Consider the following 17,105-nt stretch of genomic DNA (forward strand, 5'->3'; position numbering starts at 1 on the left):
ACAGGAACACAGTCTTGGTCTTTGACTGGAAGACTGAATGCAATGGGTATGGACGGGGTGGTGGGTGTGGGAACCAAGAGCAGCTGGGAACAGTAGGTGTGGAGCTCGTAGGTCAGGGGGTCACTGATGCGTGCTGCCTCCTGGTGGAGGCGGATTTACTGGGAAGAGTGTGCGGGCTGGAGGAGAGCCTGTGGATCCCAGTGAGCAGTGCTCTGGGAGGGCAGTCTCGTAACAGTGCAAGCTTCATGGTTGAGAAAGGGACCTTTGGGAAAGGGGAGCCTCTGAAGCTCAGTGCATGTGCCAGCTACCCGCTCCTTCTGCTGAGCCGCCTGCTCCTTGGCAGGCCGCCTAAGGAGGGAGGCGGTGAGCCCCTGGGCCATTCACATCTGTCTCCCAAGTAATCCATACATTTGAAAGAAGGACACCAGGAGAGGTCAATGGGATTTGTTTTGTTTTGTTTTTATATTTTATTAAAAAAAATTTTTTTTTCAACGTTTTTTTTAATTTATTTATTTTTGGGACAGAGAGAGACAGAGCATGAACGGGGGAGGGGCAGAGAGAGAGGGAGACACAGAATCGGAAACAGGCTCCAGGCTCTGAGCCATCAGCCCAGAGCCTGACGCGGGGCTCAAACTCACGGACCGCGAGATCGTGACCTGGCTGAAGTCAGACGCTCAACCGACTGCGCCACCCAGGCGCCCCATGTTTTGTTTTGTTTTAAAGAAAATCTGAAGTGCTTCTGGGAAGGTGATGAATGAGAACAGCTAAGTTTGAAAAAGAATTTGATGGGGCTTTGATGTACTGATTGTGAAAGGGCATTATAAATATATTAGTTATTGAGATGCCTGGGTGGCTCATCAGTTAGGGTCCGACTCTTGTCCCAGCTCAGGTCACGATCTCACAGTTTGTGAGTTCAAGCCCCGCATCAGGCTCTGCACTGACAGCACGGAACCTGCTTGGGATTCTGTCTCCCTCTCTCTCTCTGCCCCTCCCCCATTCTCTCTCTCTCTCTTAAAATAAATAAAATAAACTTAAAAAAATAAATATATTAGTTACTTTATTACCATGTGACAAATTACCACAAATTTAGTGGCTTTAAATGACACTTATTAGCTCTCAGTTCTGTGCATCAGATGTCTGGCAAGAAGTGGGTTGGTTTTCTACTCAGGGTCTCATGAGCAGAAATCAAGATACCATCCAGGCTGAGGGCTCATCTGGGTTCAGGGACCTTCTCCAAGCTCATCGGTTGTTGGCAGAATTCATTTCCTTAGGTTGTAGGGTTGGGGTCCCCGCGGTCCATCTAGCTGGGAGCTGGGACCACTGTCAGCTTCCAGAGGCTGCCTGCTATTCCTCGCCATGTGGCCCCAGGATAGCTTGCAGGATGCACACCTGTTTCCTTCCAGGCCGACCAGAACACATCTGTCTAACTCCTCCCGTGCAGTCAGCCAGTCCAGTCAGAGAAAACTCTCTGCTTTTAAAGGGCTCAGGTGACTAGGTCAGGCCCACCTGAATAATCTACCTATCTTAAGGTTAACTGATTTTGAGCCTTCATCTTCTCCAAGGGGTCCATAAATGAGTGTTTAATTGAAACTTGGGAGAAGGTATAGGTCAGAAAGGCGAGGAATCTCGAGGGCTGTCTTTGAGTTCTGCCCCCACAATAAAGTGACAGAAGTAAAACAGGTACAACGAGGAAACCAAAAGGTCACCAGAATAGGAATTCTATGATTATTAAAAATATATATAATGAAGGGCATGGGAAAAGAAGAGTTTCCTATCAGTGTGGGAAGAGACAGATTGATAAATGCTAATGGAGAGAAATGGCTAACAATTTGAAAATAAAAAGGAACATCATACTGTATAAAAATGAATTTGAGGTTGATTAAATATGTACATAAAAAAACAAAAATCATTAGGTATTAGGCAAACATACCAGTAAATCTTTTTTATTTCAAAGGCAGAAAGATTTCACTTGATTACTTGAATATTCGAGGCTTCCACGTATCCCAAACACCACAAGTAAAATTAGAGACAAGTGAAAAACTAGAAAAAGTATTTTGACACATGACCACTTAGAAAATTGTTTTTAAATGTTTCTTTACTTTTGAGAGAGATGGAACGAGAACCAGCAGGGAGGGGCAGAGAGACAGGGAGACAGAGGATCCAAAGCAGGCTCTGCATTGGCAGTACAGGAACCGTGAGAGCATGACCTGAGCCGAAGTTGGACGCTGAACCGACTGAGACACCCAGGTGCCCTGACAAACAACTACTTTAGCAAATTCTCCTCCCCATGCATGATGCATCCTAAAACAGAAGAAGAGAACATCCCTGTAGAATAGACAAATACCGTAAAAAGCAATTCACAAAATAGAAATGGTCAATAAACATGAAATTATGTCATGAATCATCATGAAATTTAGGACCTAATACTGGACCTGTGGAGTCAGTGTTTATATGAGGTAACACAGTTCAGTGTTTGTATGGAGGCTGGGAAATGGGCTACCCCGTGCTCTTTGTTGTAACGTAAAATGGCATAAGCTTGCTGAAGGCTAATTTGGTAATACTGGTCCAGAGCTGATGAATGGTCAGAAGGAAACCGCTTATCCCGTTTTACATAACAAATCCACATACTAATTAGGAATATTCAGTCATAGCGGACATTGAGTATTTACTCACTGATCTGGTTTAGTCTTCAGAACAATCCTGGTATTATTCTCGGCTTACTGATAAAGACAACTGACTCCAACATACACCCACAGCTATACTCCTTATGTGTAGGTGAATTGCACTGGAACACGGATCTTCTGTACCGTCCACCGTGCTAAAACAGCCAGGGGTGGTGCATACCGTGGAGGCTGACGTATGTCTGGCCCTGCCCCCGTCTGCTTGTTGTACCCAGTGTGTTATCATGCTTTGTCAAGAATGAGCCTAGAGAGCCGTATGCTGATGTAAGTGGAGATATGGAGGTAGGAAAGAGAAAACAAAAACAAAGCTCTGTAGTCCACTGAGATCTGCCCAAACTAGGTTTGCCATGGGGCTTATAACGGTTGCTTACTGTCTAAAGGACTTCAGATTTTCACAGGACCTGCGCCTTCATGTCAGATAAACAAGCATAACTAGAAAAGCTCTGAGAACCAGAAATGAGAAAAATTGGTAACACTGAAGCATATAAAAGACTATTTTCATTTCATGGCTCCTAGTATTATTTAATACGTTTAATACGTTTAATACATTTAATACATTCATTCTTTTTGTTTGCTGTAAAAGCAGAAATTAAGAAGCCAAATGCTTGTTACGTGGCACTTCAGAATTTAATGCATTAAACAGCTGGGAATAGAACTTGAGGCATTTTGTTTTCCATTACTGCCTGAAGCAGTTTGTACCTCAGCAAAGCTAGTCTTCTGAAACCAAAAGAAATGGTGTAATGAGAACTTTGATTTTTGTAAGTTAGACAAATTTCTGAGAAGCATATTTGGAAACGTATTTAATTTACATCTTTAACAATACTGTAATTTCACACTTGGATGGAAGTTTTGTTACATAAAACTCCATAAATATCTTAGATTAAGACTCTTAAAACCTGCTAGATATTCAAGAAGTAAACAGACTTACTGTCATAAACCAAAAGTGTGAAAGCAGCTGATAATCTGAGAATCGACTACTTTATTCAGTGTTCTATCATCTGGACACAACATGTGAATTAAACCTGTGCTCTGAAACAGACACATATTTCCTTGTACTGCAGCTGCCGTGCACATGAACCACCGTCTTGTCTCAGTTGGCTTATGAGCCCCGGCCAGGCGGTGCTACCCCCCACCCCCCAGGTGTCCCGGGTGCTCTGGGCTCGGCTGCAGATGACGAGCAGCCAGATGACACCATGGCTGGGGCTGCATGCAGTTCCCAGGGGCTCAGCTGCAGGTGCACCGGCCTGACACAGCCGTCCCTGAGCGTACAACGGAAGAAGTTTGGGCAGAAAAACGATTTGTGTCCTAAACAAAAGTATGAGGAAGAATTAAGTCAGCTCTGTTTAGTGTGCGCATGTGTATTGTGTATGTGTTCTGTGTGTGTGTGTGTGTGTGTGCTGTGTGCACACGTGTTGTGTGCACATGTGTGTTGTATGCGTGCACGTCTATTGTGTGCGTGTTGTGTGTGCATGCGCATATGTATGCACGTGTGTGCATGTGTATTGTGTGTGTGTTGTGTGTGCATGACTGTTTGTGTTGTATGCGTGCACACGTGTATTGTGTGTGTCGTGTGTGTGTGTTAAACTCACTGCTTTTCCATTTGCCCAGGTAGGTGCAGACATCCTCTTGGGGACCAGGACTGACACCAGAGCCTCAAAGCTTTCTCTACCCAGATGTGATGGGAGGATGTTTTTCATAACTTTGCACCAATGTCTTGGAAGGTTGTGAGATTCTCCAACTTAGACCAATGGTCTAGGTGATAGATGATGTGGGCTGGGTACTTAGATTCAGAGCCTGGTGGCCTGGCCCTTACTTCCAGACGCACCAAGAAAGTTCTTGAGCCACATAAAGCCTCTCCTTCACCAATACAACTTCTGCACCCTTGCGTGTAGAATGCACCAGTTGTGGTTGCTTGAATTGGGCAACTGGCTTGAGTTTCCAGGTGCTCCTGAGGCAACATTCCCTTGGGCATTTCTTCTCCGGCACCCCTGCTGGGTATGCTGGCTCTGCCTTGGGGGGGGGGGGGACTACTCTCTGCTCACACTTGTTAACAGGATTTTGAGAGCCTCACTGAAATACAGTTTCTGACGCTGCTCCTCCTTTCCCTTTGATAAAAAGAACAGTCTGCAGCCTGGAATGATCGCTGGTACGAGTGTGTTAGATCAGAAACCAGAAGACTTAGCAGGCCTCTCAGCGCAGGATCAGCGAGGGCAAAGGTTATAGCTAGCATGGAAGGAGAAAGAGTCTAAGCAAGCATTAGGAGCCCAAGAAACATCCCCACGTAGCTCCCCAGTGCCCTTGTTATTTGTGCCAGGATGTACTATGTCTCCAGACTGAACTGGCAAGAGCTGTGTGATGATGGATCTCTGTTCTGGGAGAGGCACTCAGACATTTCCATCAGGGTCTTTTATGTCTCTCTCGGTCACATAGCCAAGTCAGGCTGTTCGACTGGTTACACCGGGTATAAGCCATCAATAAACAAACTGGTCCTGCCCCACATCAGCAGACTGCGAACTTTAAACGGCACATCATAGATCATTAGCTCACTGCCCTTATCTCTAATAAATGTTGGTGCCAGAATCCCAGCACCTCCAGAGATAAACCTCTGAACGAAGTCATGCCTTTCAAATTATATATTATGTGTTATTCTTTTCCCCCAAACCTTGGCTATCTATAGAATAGGGAAAAACCCATTTTTCAAAGTAAGAACTGTCTCCCAATGAGTATTGTTCTAAGTAGGTATTGTTTTGAACATTTCAGTTCACCAAATTTCCAGCGCAAGAATGCCCATAATCGTGTACAAGTTTAACAATAGTTTTACCTCCTTCCAGCACTGAAAATATTTTGGGAAGAGGGGATTGCTTTTTGAAGAACTGAGATATAATTTATAAACCATAAGCCACTCTTTAAAAGTCTACAGTTTGGTGATTTTTAGTATATTCACGAGATTTTATAAATATTACTACTATGTTATTGCACAAAATCTGTATCTCCCCAAAAGAAATCGCATACCCATTAACAATCACCCCACCCCATTTGGCTCCTCCCCGTGCTCCCCCCCCCCCCCAGCAACTATAGATTTATGGTCTGTCTCTGTGGAACTAGCATGAACATTTCATGTGAACGCACTCATACACTATGTGACTTTTTGTGATTGGCTTCTTTCACGTGGCGTCATGTTTTCAAGTTTCATCCCTGTTGTAGCAGGTGTCAGCACCTCATGCTCTTCTTTTTCTGAGCCATAATTTCACATCTACACAATTTACACACCCAACATTCTCTATTTACAGAGTACAATTCAATGACCTTTGGTATATTCAGAGTTGTCGACCCTTGCTACGATTTTAGAGTATTTTTACCTTATCTTTGAGTGTCTTCTATTTGGAGTTTCCTGAGCTTCTTGGATATCTAGATTAATGATTTCCATCAGATTTGGTAAGTTTTCAGCCACTATTTATTCACATATTGTCGAAGCTTCTTTCTCTCTCCCCTCTCCCTGGACTGCCATTTTGCATACATTGGTAGAGTTGATGATGCCCTATGAGACTCTGAGGCTCTATTCATTTTTCTTCATTCCTTTTTCTTTCTGTCCTCAAACTGGGTAATCTCAATGGACCTGTATTTAGTTCTTCAATCGCTTCTTCTGCCTGCTCAGATCTGCTCCTGGGCTCCTTCACTTCACTTATTGTACTTCTCAGTCTCAGTGTTTATATTGGGTTCTTTTTTTAAAAAACGAATTTCTATTTCTTTGTTGATATTCTCTATTTGATGATATATCATTCTTACACTTTCCTGTAAGCATATATATATGGTCACTTTTAGTTCTTTGAATATACTTAAACAACAGGTTTAAAGTCTTTGTCTACGAAGTCCAGTATCTGGACTTTCTCAGGGACAGCTTCCTTTGACTGTTTTTTTTGTTTTTTTTTTTTTGTCCAGGATGTTGGCTGTGTTTTCTTGTTTCTTTGTGTGTCTTATAAATTTTGTTGGGAATTGAACATTTAAAATAATCTAATGTGGCAACTCTGGAATTCAGATTCTTTTTCACTCCCTAGGGCTTTTTGTTTTTGCTGCTTTTGTTGTTATTTGTTTAGTGAATATTCAAAATTGATTTTGTAAAGTCCTTATTCCTCTTCATGTGTCCCCACTGAAGGGTTTGCTTGGTTAGCTTAGTGGTCAATTAATGATTTGGTGGAGATTTCCTTAAATGTCCAGAACCAATATGCCTCCCAGTCTGTTAAGTGGCTCTGTGTGTGTTTTGGGGACATGCCTTCAAGATTCCATCAGGAAGTTGACAACTCTGGTTTAGCCTTCACTTTCTCCTTGTGTGGAACCTCAAAGTGAACCAGAGGTGCGAGTTTAGGGCCTTCTTAGGTCTTTCCTGAGAATGTGCAGAGTCTTGTGGGGGCAGAACAGCTCTGTATATGCAAATAGCCTTCCAGATTTCCATTAAACTAGAAGAATCCCAGGAATATCCCCAAGCTTCATACTAAAAGTTATACAACTTTTTGGAGCCCCTATGGACATTTTATTTGCCAGCTTTTCCTTTTAAGTTTTTTGGTTAGTCTATTGTTTGGCCAACTCTTATCCATTGCTTTAGGCAGCTGCCACGTTATGTAATTGCCTCTAATTGTTTGCAGCAAAGGCCCCTGGGGAAAAGACTTCTTAGCAGTGGAAGGGTTCCAAGTAAGGTAAAATAAAGACAGTATTATGAGTGGCTTCTTCTGGGGAACCATCAGGTAGATAAAATCATGATAATTCTCTGTGAATGTGCTTTGAAGGAGCTCTGACCCCATTCTACCCTGTCCAGTGTATTTTAGGATGCTGATTTTTACTGTGATTACAGATTACTGTTTTTCAAAACTATGGCTGATCTGAGGAGAAGAATGGAAATAGATCAAATTTTAAAACCACAAATCTGACTGTTCTTACCAAGATTGAGCCATTTTTCTTGAATAAATTACTCCTAGATTGTTGCAAGCCTTTGGTTAATTTCTAAGGTTCTGTAACAATTGGTTCTGACCATTTCCCCCCATTGTTCTCATTGCTTTTAAAGATTCTTGGAGGATTATAGAGAGGACTAATTTTGGAGATTATTTGTAGGACTCAGGTTCAAACAGAAGAATATCTTATAGATGTCTTTCACTAAATCTCCCGCTACATTTTATTGTTGATATTGGTAGTATCATAAACTATGTTAAAAATCAAATTAATCTTAAACCATATAGTGGTTACATTATAAATTAAAGTAAAATCATTACAAAATTAACTAGTCAAAATTATACTAGTACTTTCTTACTAAAAGTGTCCTGTGCCTATATACATAATCTTGTCATGGACTGGAGAATAAATCAAGGGTCGTCTCATTTAATTCTGGATTAAAAATCTTGTGGGAAAACACAAATGCTATGCTTCATACTAAAGGTTATGCTGATGTGAGATCTCAGTGGGCTTTATCTTTAAGTAACGGTCAACTTTTCCTCCATGTTAAAATCCTAATCAAGTTTTATAGACTTCCTATTCTGACTAACTGCAAAATTGTGTACATCTAGTTTTTGGTTATTTATGATGCCTTGGCCATTAGAGAGAATCTATGAAAATTGAAATTATGCTCTCCATGAACTCCAATAAGCCAGGGGGTTCACAAATCTTTACTTTACTTCCATGTGCTTCCACTGCCAAGATTCCAGGCCACTTTCCTTAAACTATTTCTGCTTCCATCTGCTTTCATTTCAATAAATTAGCCACTTTATTAAAAGGAAATGACCCTCTTTATTTTCAAAAATACTCTTTTCTCTGAAGGGTACTTTGTTGGATTAGGGTAGTCATTCCAGCTTTTCCTTGACTAGTGTTGGAATGGACAAAGACATGCCATGCCTAAAAATATATATTTGTGTTTTTATGTTTAAAGTGTATTTAATTGAAAAAAAATGTGTATTTAACTGTAGGTAGCATATAGTTTAGTTTTGTTTTCTTAGCCAGTCTTAAAAATTTCTGCCTTTAAACTGGGGATTTTAAACCATAAACTTTTAATGTAATTATTGATATGATTTAGTTGAAATCAACTACCTTACTCTTTGTTTCTATTTGTCTCATATGTTCTTTATTTTTCTACCTTCCTGTTTTTGGACTACTTGAACCTCTGTAATAATTCAATTTCATCTTCTTTTTCTTGGTTTATTACTGAACCATTTTTCTGATGTCACTGTAGTGATTGATTCCTCCTCCGCCTTTGAGAAAAAATTGACATATAACACTGTATAAATTTAAGGTGTACAGTGTGATGATTTGATACACACATGTGTTGTAAATTTTTTTTAATGTTTATTTATTTTTGACAGAGAGAGAGAGAGAGAGACAGAGCATGAGTGGGGGAGGGGCAGAGAGAGAGGGAGACACAGAATCCGAAGCAGGTTCCAGGCTCAGAGCTGTCAGCACACAGCCTGACGTGGGATTCGAATTCACAGACCACAAGATCATGACCTGAGCTAAAGTCGGACACTCAACCGACTGAGCCACCCAGGCGCCCCGGTACACACATGTATTGTGAAATTATCACCACCATAACACTAACACATCCTTTACCTCACTTTTTTGTTGTTGTGGTGGTGAGAACATTTAAGATCTAGTCTCTTAGCAACTTTCAAGCATATAATACAGTATTGTTAACTATGGTCACCATGCTGTGTATTAGATCCCAGAATGTATTCATCTTATAACTGGAAGTGCGTACCATTTGACCAATTCCTCATTTCCCCCACCTGGCAAACCATTAATCTACAATCTGTTTCTATGAATTTGGTTTTTTTTGAAGATTCCATATATAAGTGAGATCATACAGTGTTTGTCTTTCTCTGACTTATTGCAGTTAGCATAAAGCCCTCCAAATTTACTCCTGTTCCTGCAAATTGGCAGGATTTCCTTCTTTTTTTAATTTAATTTTTAAAAACGTTTTATTTATTTTTGAGAGAAACAGAGCGCAAGCAGGGGAGGGGCAGAGAGAGAGGGAGACACAGAATCAGAAACAGGCCCCAGGCTCAGAGCTGTCAGCACAGAGCCTGACATGTGGCTCAAACCCACAAACTGTGAGATCATGACCTGAGCTGAAGTCAGATGCTCAACCGACGGAGCCACCCAGGTGCCCCGGATTTCCTTCTTTTTTTAAATGGCAGGATAATATTCCCTTGTATGCATATACCATATTTTTTTTAGCCACTCATCTGTTGCTAAATGAGCACTTAAGTTGCTGCAATGAGCACAGGAGTACAGATGTGTCTTTAAGACAATGATTTCACTTCCTCCAGATAGGAACTCAGAAGTGGAATTCCTGGATCATAGGGTATTTCTATTTTTAATTTTTTGAGGAACCTCCATATTGTTTTCTATCGTGGCTTCACCAAGTTACATTCCCACCAACAGTGCAAGAAGGTTCCCTTTTCTCTACATCCTCGCCAGTATCTGTTACTTTTTGTCTTGTTGATAATAGCCATTCTTAGCCATTGATTCTTGAGATTAAACATTCCTGGGACTTGCAGACAAAAATCCCTGGTCCTCCATCATTGGTGGCACATGTCTCATTTCCTCAATCCAATCTTCTAAACAAGGCATTAAGCAGTTGTGAGCCCTGGAGCCTGTGCCTCATTGTGCTGAAGAAATAGCCACTCCAGTAGGATGTGGAGGAAATAGTTCTAATTCCTAGTTTTTCCAGGCTTCCTTGAGTTCCTCTTCCTTTCTGTCTGTTATTCTTTCTGGGATTCTATTACATTGGCTCTGGACATGCACTCTTTTCCCGGACGCTAAATACACGTTGGCGTCAGCTCCCTTCAGGCTGGGAGGAGACTTCCTACATGACCTTCTGACACATCTGCCTCTCGTTCTAAGGGAGGGGCTCATCCTGGGGGTGGGGTCAGCAGTCAGGCTTTTCTGAGCTGCCAGATGCCCTGTTGTTCTAATCCTTTCCAGGACTTAAACTTTGCGGGCAGGCAGCTTCTCCAGCTGTAGGCAGGGATAGGGGACGATGTACTTCCTTTTACTCCAACGTGGGATCTGGAGAATCTTTTTCAGAGGGATTTATCCATACTGTTTGCCAGGCATGATGCTAGACCTGAGATTCTGCCCATGCAAGAGAGTGCCTGGCTGTGGGAGAGGCATGTGTAAGCAGTTGAGGGAGTCTTGAGTGGAACTTACACAAACTGGGTGTTTGTGGTCTTAACCCTTCCCTGTCTGGTTCATAGTACCAGACCTGGCAGAGCTCCCTTTATGACTTCTTGACAGGGTATGGTGGGGAATGCAGAAGGGTCTTCTGGTGGCTATGGTTCATAGTTTGCATAGGTGGTGTTCCAGTGGGTCCACAGTAGCTAATAGAGTGCAGGGTCCTATCCAGGGAAGGCTTGGAGTTGGGGTTTTTTTTCCAAACAAGAATGTTAATCTGCCTGAATTTAGAAATGGTTACTTTTTTGTGACTAGCAAAATGTTTCTGTTTTAAATGGAAAGAACCATTTTTTAAAATTACTTATTTATTTTGAGACAGATATAGCATGAGAGGGAGAGGGGCAGAGAGAGAGGGAGACAGAGAATCCCAAGCAGGCCCCACACGGTCAGCATGGAGCTTGGTGTGGGGTTTGAACCCATGAAACCATTAGATCATGATCTGAGCTGAAACCAAGAGTCAACCAACTGAGCCACCCAGGTGCCCCTGAACCATTTCTTTTTTTTAAAGTAGGCTTCATGCCCAGCACAGGACCCAACACAAGGTTTGAACTCACGACCTTGAATTCAAGACCTGAGCTGAGATCCACAGTCAGATGCTTAAGTGACTGAGCCACCCAGGTGCCCCTGGAAAGAACCATTTTATTTCTTGCTAGAGAAAGGGCTCTCTCTAGACTTCCACACACCCCTCATTTGGCTGCTGCAATGATGGATGATTCCTCTTTGAATATGCAGTGTTTACAACTTTAGGAATTTAAATTGTTTGGGGATAAGCTGTAGTGGAGTGCTATCGGTGAGGGGTATAAAATCCTAGGGCTTCCAAATGACCTTTTCCTTGAAGTCGGGGAGAAGCTGTGAGTTAAGCCTCTTGTAAACCAGGCTGAGTGACATCGTAGGCACAGGTGGAAGATCAACTTATGCGGGGGATTGTCAACAGGGATCCTGACAAGTAATCATAGCTGTAGAAACTGGGAACCTTGGGAGGTAAGGGAGGCAACTAAATTTGCAAACCTTGCTTAGAACTCCCTAATGAAGGTTTGCATCCTAGAGGCCACGTCTCCAGAATTTACAGGTAGGGGATGTTAATGTCAGAAATGTGAGGCGTCAGGGTCCTTGGCGTGTACTGAAAAGTCACCTCTGGTCACCAGCAAGAACAACAGCAGAGTAGAAAGAACTGAACTAGCAGCCACAGTTGGAGTTGAGTCTTGCTTGGCCTGAGAGTCAGCCATTCCTGGTGGCCCGGCCTTCTATTCCAGGAACTGTTGTCCACTATATTTAAGGGTTGATTCTCTTTGCTGAGAAACGAAGAATGGATTGCCCTAAATCTCTGTAAAGCCTGAAACATTTGGTCCCAAATTCTGCATGGATTTTTTCTGAAAGGGTCACAGCAGATTGGAAATGTCAATGGAAATCTTACGGAATCATCCTGCTGTTTGAGGCTGCTTCCCAGCTTGCCAAGGACCAGCCCCATTGTGCAAGCCTGCCGCCTTTGTTCTCCAAGGGCCACTCCCTCTTCCTCCCCTGGCAGGACGTCAGAACACACTTAGCACAAACTTCGCTTCTGGACGTCAGCCACAGCTTGGCTCCTGCTCCCTCTAGTGGGGCCGCAGCGGAACTGACCGTCTGTTTCTCCAGAGCCTGTTCCGTGGCTCCTGTCCGTAGGTGCTCTGGCCTGGGATTGCTTGGCAGGCTGCAGGATAGTTGTTTCCTCTCCTCCTGCAGCCTCGGCTTGTCTCGTGTCCTTCCTTGTCCCCATGCTTCCCCAGGAACTGGGTTAGGCAATAGAACGGAGCCTGAGTTTACAGCCTTAGAGAGAGTGTGAGATCGTAGGGTTGTTTCTAACACTTTTCTAGGCTTAATATGTCTTCACTCTCTGAGGGAGAGCTATTCACCAGTTGGGGTGGGGTCGCAGATGCCGTTAGACACTGTTAGTTACTGTCAGGGTTTCACACACAAGAAGGGTAAAGGCAGTCTCCACCTGACTAAACTTAAAATATTTCTCTTATTTTCTAAGACTTATCTACATTCATCCGTGGCCAAACCAGGAAACTAAGTGGAGGTGTAGTATAAATCCTTACCCTGAATTTCTCCAAGACTTTAGAGATGCTTACATGGTTGAGGCGTTGCTTTTGATTGACTCATGATAGAACTGGAGAGCCAAAGGGGCTTGGGTTTGGATTTTTCTACCATATATTGTGCAGATTCTGCCAGTGGCCAAGGATATCTACTCCATTAAATACTGAGGAACTGGGGAAATAACCAGGTGGGCTTATGGTAGAGCAGCCTTGGGTCAAACATCCACTTACAATTGACCCTGCAAGTCTCCATAGTGATAAGAAGACCACGTAGCATTTTATTTTTCCAGGAATTAACCACCAAGACTAACAGCCAACAATCCCTGAGAGGTTTGGGTATTTTACTTTCTTCAATACTTTCTTCTTTGAGACTTTCAGCGCCCCCACCAGAGAAAGCTAGGAGGCTGGACCACCATGCCTACTCGTGCTGTTAAGGTAGGATTCACCACCAGGCAAACCTCTCTTTCAGTGTTGACTTTGGATAGATTGGAAAACAGCACCTGGTCCTCAACATACCTTACTGTCTTACGCTGCTAAACAATCCTTGTAGTGAATGGGGTCTTCTAAAGTTACGCACTGCACAATTTGGCTACCTATGCGTGCTGTTCCTGCCGGCCTCCATCCTATTCAAAGGATTGGTCTGTGAGCTAACACAGTTCTAGGAATTGGGTGCAGGTCATGGCTGTCTGCATTGGAGGCTTAATTAGACCCTTGTTTTCAAGACTCAGAATTTCTGTTACACAAACAGAGTTGAACATTACTGGCCTGCTCACCTGTCTTGATCTAAGTGATCTCGTGTTCAAATAACGATGAGCAGAGTCAGAAAAGGCTTGAGCTGTAGAGCTCTCTGATGAAGAGCTGTTATTGATTTTGTGGAATTTCGTGTCTCTGAAATGCGGGAAGCCATTTGGTTCCCAGTGTCTCTGGCCAGCATATCTGCCCTGTGGAGAACCACGCCTCCAGGAATTTGCAGATGTTGGCCTGTGTCTGCCCTGCATCTCGATGCAGGGCGAGCCTTCTGCATCCCGGACAGGATGCAAGTGAGGGTAGACAGTGATTGTCCAATTCACATGTTCTAAATGCACTCAGGATTTCTATGCTGTGAAGTCCTCAAGTGACAGAAATTACAATACGGAAGTCAGAACCTACCTGGGGCCGCCTCTGAGTCCAAATTTCTATCCATTAGTTGAGAATCAAGAAAGCAACTCCTGGCCGCTTCTGTTTGGACAGTTGAATCCTTCATTTGCATCACTGAAGAAGCCCAAGGTGAGTCTGGTGCCTGTTTGACCCAGCAGCTCCACATTCCCTGTCTAGTTCCGAAACTGCTCCGTTTGCCAGCTCCAGGCATCCACATTCCCTGTCCAGTCCCATACCTTCTCCCCCCGTTTGCCAGCTCCAGGCAGCAGCATCCTGCAAATGTTTCCCATCTCCGCCTGGGTCTCCCTCTGCTGCTGCCCCATGATGGGTGTCCAGATGTGCTGCCCAGATCCCTCTTCCAGTGGGGACTCAGCCCCATTGTGGGGACGGCAGTGCGCAGACAGCTTCCCGTTGCCAGCTCCCTTGGGAGCTCAGGATCACCTTGCTCAGCAAGGTCACTGCTGGTTGGGGAAGCTCACATCCACTGATAAGTAGCACAAGGCAAAAGGGCTTGGTGTTGCAGCCCAAGGTGGGACAACTGTGGTGTGCGATGTGCACTCTGCAATTGCTGGGCCTGCACTGCAGTTTCACTTCTCCTTCTGCCCAGTTCTGCTTCCTTTCGCTCCCTTTGTAAGGGCTAATTCCTAAAAAACGCAGTCTCAAAATCAGGTGATAAGATGGGGTTTTGGAGCTGGGCCACTCCCTGCCGCACTGGTGATGAGAACCCCATCACTGCTGGTAGGAGAAACACACAGAAACTTTCCCTGGTAGCCTCCTGTGGTGGTCTGTCTTTCCTTTGGTGGCCCCCTGTGGTGGTCTGTCATGGGAAAGGAAGCACCAGCAAGTGCAAGCATCACCTCCAAGTGAGATATGGAGGACGCAGAAGCAATAAGCACGAACGAATTGGATTGCTATTGCCACACATCTTCATGATTCAGAAAGGTAATAAATAGGCAACTGAAATTGGGTATGAAAGCCAGAGGCCTATTTAATTGTATATAAAGAAATGTTAACCTGATGTTCATAGCAGCACTATCAACAAGAGCCAAACTATGCAAAGAGCCCAAATGGAATACTACTCAGCCATCATGAAGAATGAAATCTTGCCATTTTCAGTGACGTGGATGGAACTAGAGAGTATTATGCTAAGTGAAATCAGAGAAAGACAAATCCCATATGCCATATGATCTCACTCACATGTGGAATTTAAGAAACAAAACACATGAACATAGGGGAGAAAAAGAAAGGCAAATCATAAAAGAGACTCTTAGCGATAGAGAACAAACTGAGGGTTGCTGGAGGGGAGGTGGGTAGGCGGATGGGGGACACAGGTGTTGGGGATCAAGGATTGCACCTGCTGTGATGGGCACCGGGTGAGGTGTGGAAGCGCTGAGTCACTATGTTGTACACCTGAAACTAATATTACACTGTATGTTAACTACTGGAATTTGAGTAAAAACTTGAAACTACAAAAAGAAAGAAAAAAAGAAATGTTTATTTCCTGACACCAGGAAGGCAGAGAACGATGATGAAGGCCAGCATCCAACTGCTAGAGTTGACAGCATGTCAAAAATGGTTAAAATGCCCAAACAAGACAGATCCATTGTGTCACATCTAGGGCCCTGGTTGGGAGAATCTGGGCCCCTAGCACCAAAGATAGGGATATCTGGGTAGATGACCCTAAATTTTCGCTCCTCAGCATTCCCTGAATGTGCAGAAATGGTCCATGCTTCCTGTTAACAGCTAGTGGTTCCTTGTGTGGAAAGACAATGGAGCATAGACATTCCTCCTGCAGAGTGACATGTGTCCCCTCTTCTTTTTTTTTTTACTTTTTTAAAAAAATGTTTTTAATTTATTTCTGAGAGAGAGAGACAGAGTGTGAGTGGGGGAGGGGCAGAGAGAGAGGGAGACACAGAATCCGAAGCAGGCTCCAGGCTCCGAGCTGTCAGCACAGAGCCCGATGTGGGGCTTGAACTGACGAACTGTGAGATCATCACCTGAGCCGAGGTTGGACGCCTAACCGACTGAGCCACCCAGGTGCCCCTCGTCTGCTTTCTTAGTGTCCGTGCCTTTGCCAGAGAATACATCTCTACTCCGGCTGCCGACAAACTCAGCTGTAGTGACACAGCAAAGTATCCTCTAGTCTGGAACTGAGAGTGACAATGAGCCACACCCCCGTATGCACATCAGTACTCTCATAAATCCTCTGTTCCCAGAGCATATTTTAGAATATACTTTAACTATGTTCCAGATTTATATGATGGTTCAATGGTGTTCTCCTATGAGTTTTAAAATTTTAATAGGAAATATACATTCATTGAAAACAACAGCAAAAATGTTAGCCTTAATTTAAAACAAAATAAGCATTATATCATTAATGTTTAAAACTAACCTTAAAATATCCACCAGCAGATGGCAATATAATCTTAAATATTACTGGTAATAGGAGATTAATTTATTAAAATAAATAAGTTTAACTAATTAATTAATGAAAATAAAGATGCATGGTTCTCCTGCACCAAGATTTTTTTCTTTTTAAAATGTCTATTTGAATGCCACAAAAAGTCATTAATTTTTTTAAGTTAAGTTTTAGAATTCCAGTAAAGTTGCAGTGTTATGTTAGTTTTAGGTGTACAATATGGTGATTCGACAACTGCGTACATCATTACTTGGTGCTCATCAAGGTAAGTGTGCTCTTATTCCCCAGCCCCTCCCCCACCGCCCCCCTCCCCTCCACACTCCTCTCCCCTCTGGTAGCTCTCAGTGCTCTCTCTGCCTGCAGTTAAGAGTCTGTTCTGTGGTTTTCTCGCTCACTTTTTTTTCCCCTTTCCTTGTTTGTTTTCTTTCTTAAATTCCAATAATAGTAAAATCATACAGTATTTGTCTTCTCTGACTGAAAAAGTCATTAATTTTATGACTATAAAATATATATTATCATTAGAATGCAACCTTAATTGTAAAACAAAATTATATGCTCGTTCTGAATTTATGATAATTCAGACAT

General features: G+C 43.1%; 1 long non-coding RNA gene across 1 annotated transcript in view; it reads right to left on the bottom strand.

Moving 5' to 3' along the window:
- Positions 1–1,992: 1,992 nt before the first annotated feature.
- LOC128311972 (uncharacterized) overlaps positions 1,993–17,105 on the bottom strand; it is a 60,289-nt gene continuing 45,176 nt past the window's right edge. The window contains exon 3 of the long non-coding RNA XR_008290748.1: positions 1,993–2,301. This is a non-coding gene — a long non-coding RNA (uncharacterized LOC128311972). The remainder of the gene's footprint in view (positions 2,302–17,105) is intronic.

Source organism: Acinonyx jubatus, chromosome D1, assembly GCF_027475565.1.
Source record: "Acinonyx jubatus isolate Ajub_Pintada_27869175 chromosome D1, VMU_Ajub_asm_v1.0, whole genome shotgun sequence".
NCBI lineage: Eukaryota > Metazoa > Chordata > Mammalia > Carnivora > Felidae > Acinonyx > Acinonyx jubatus.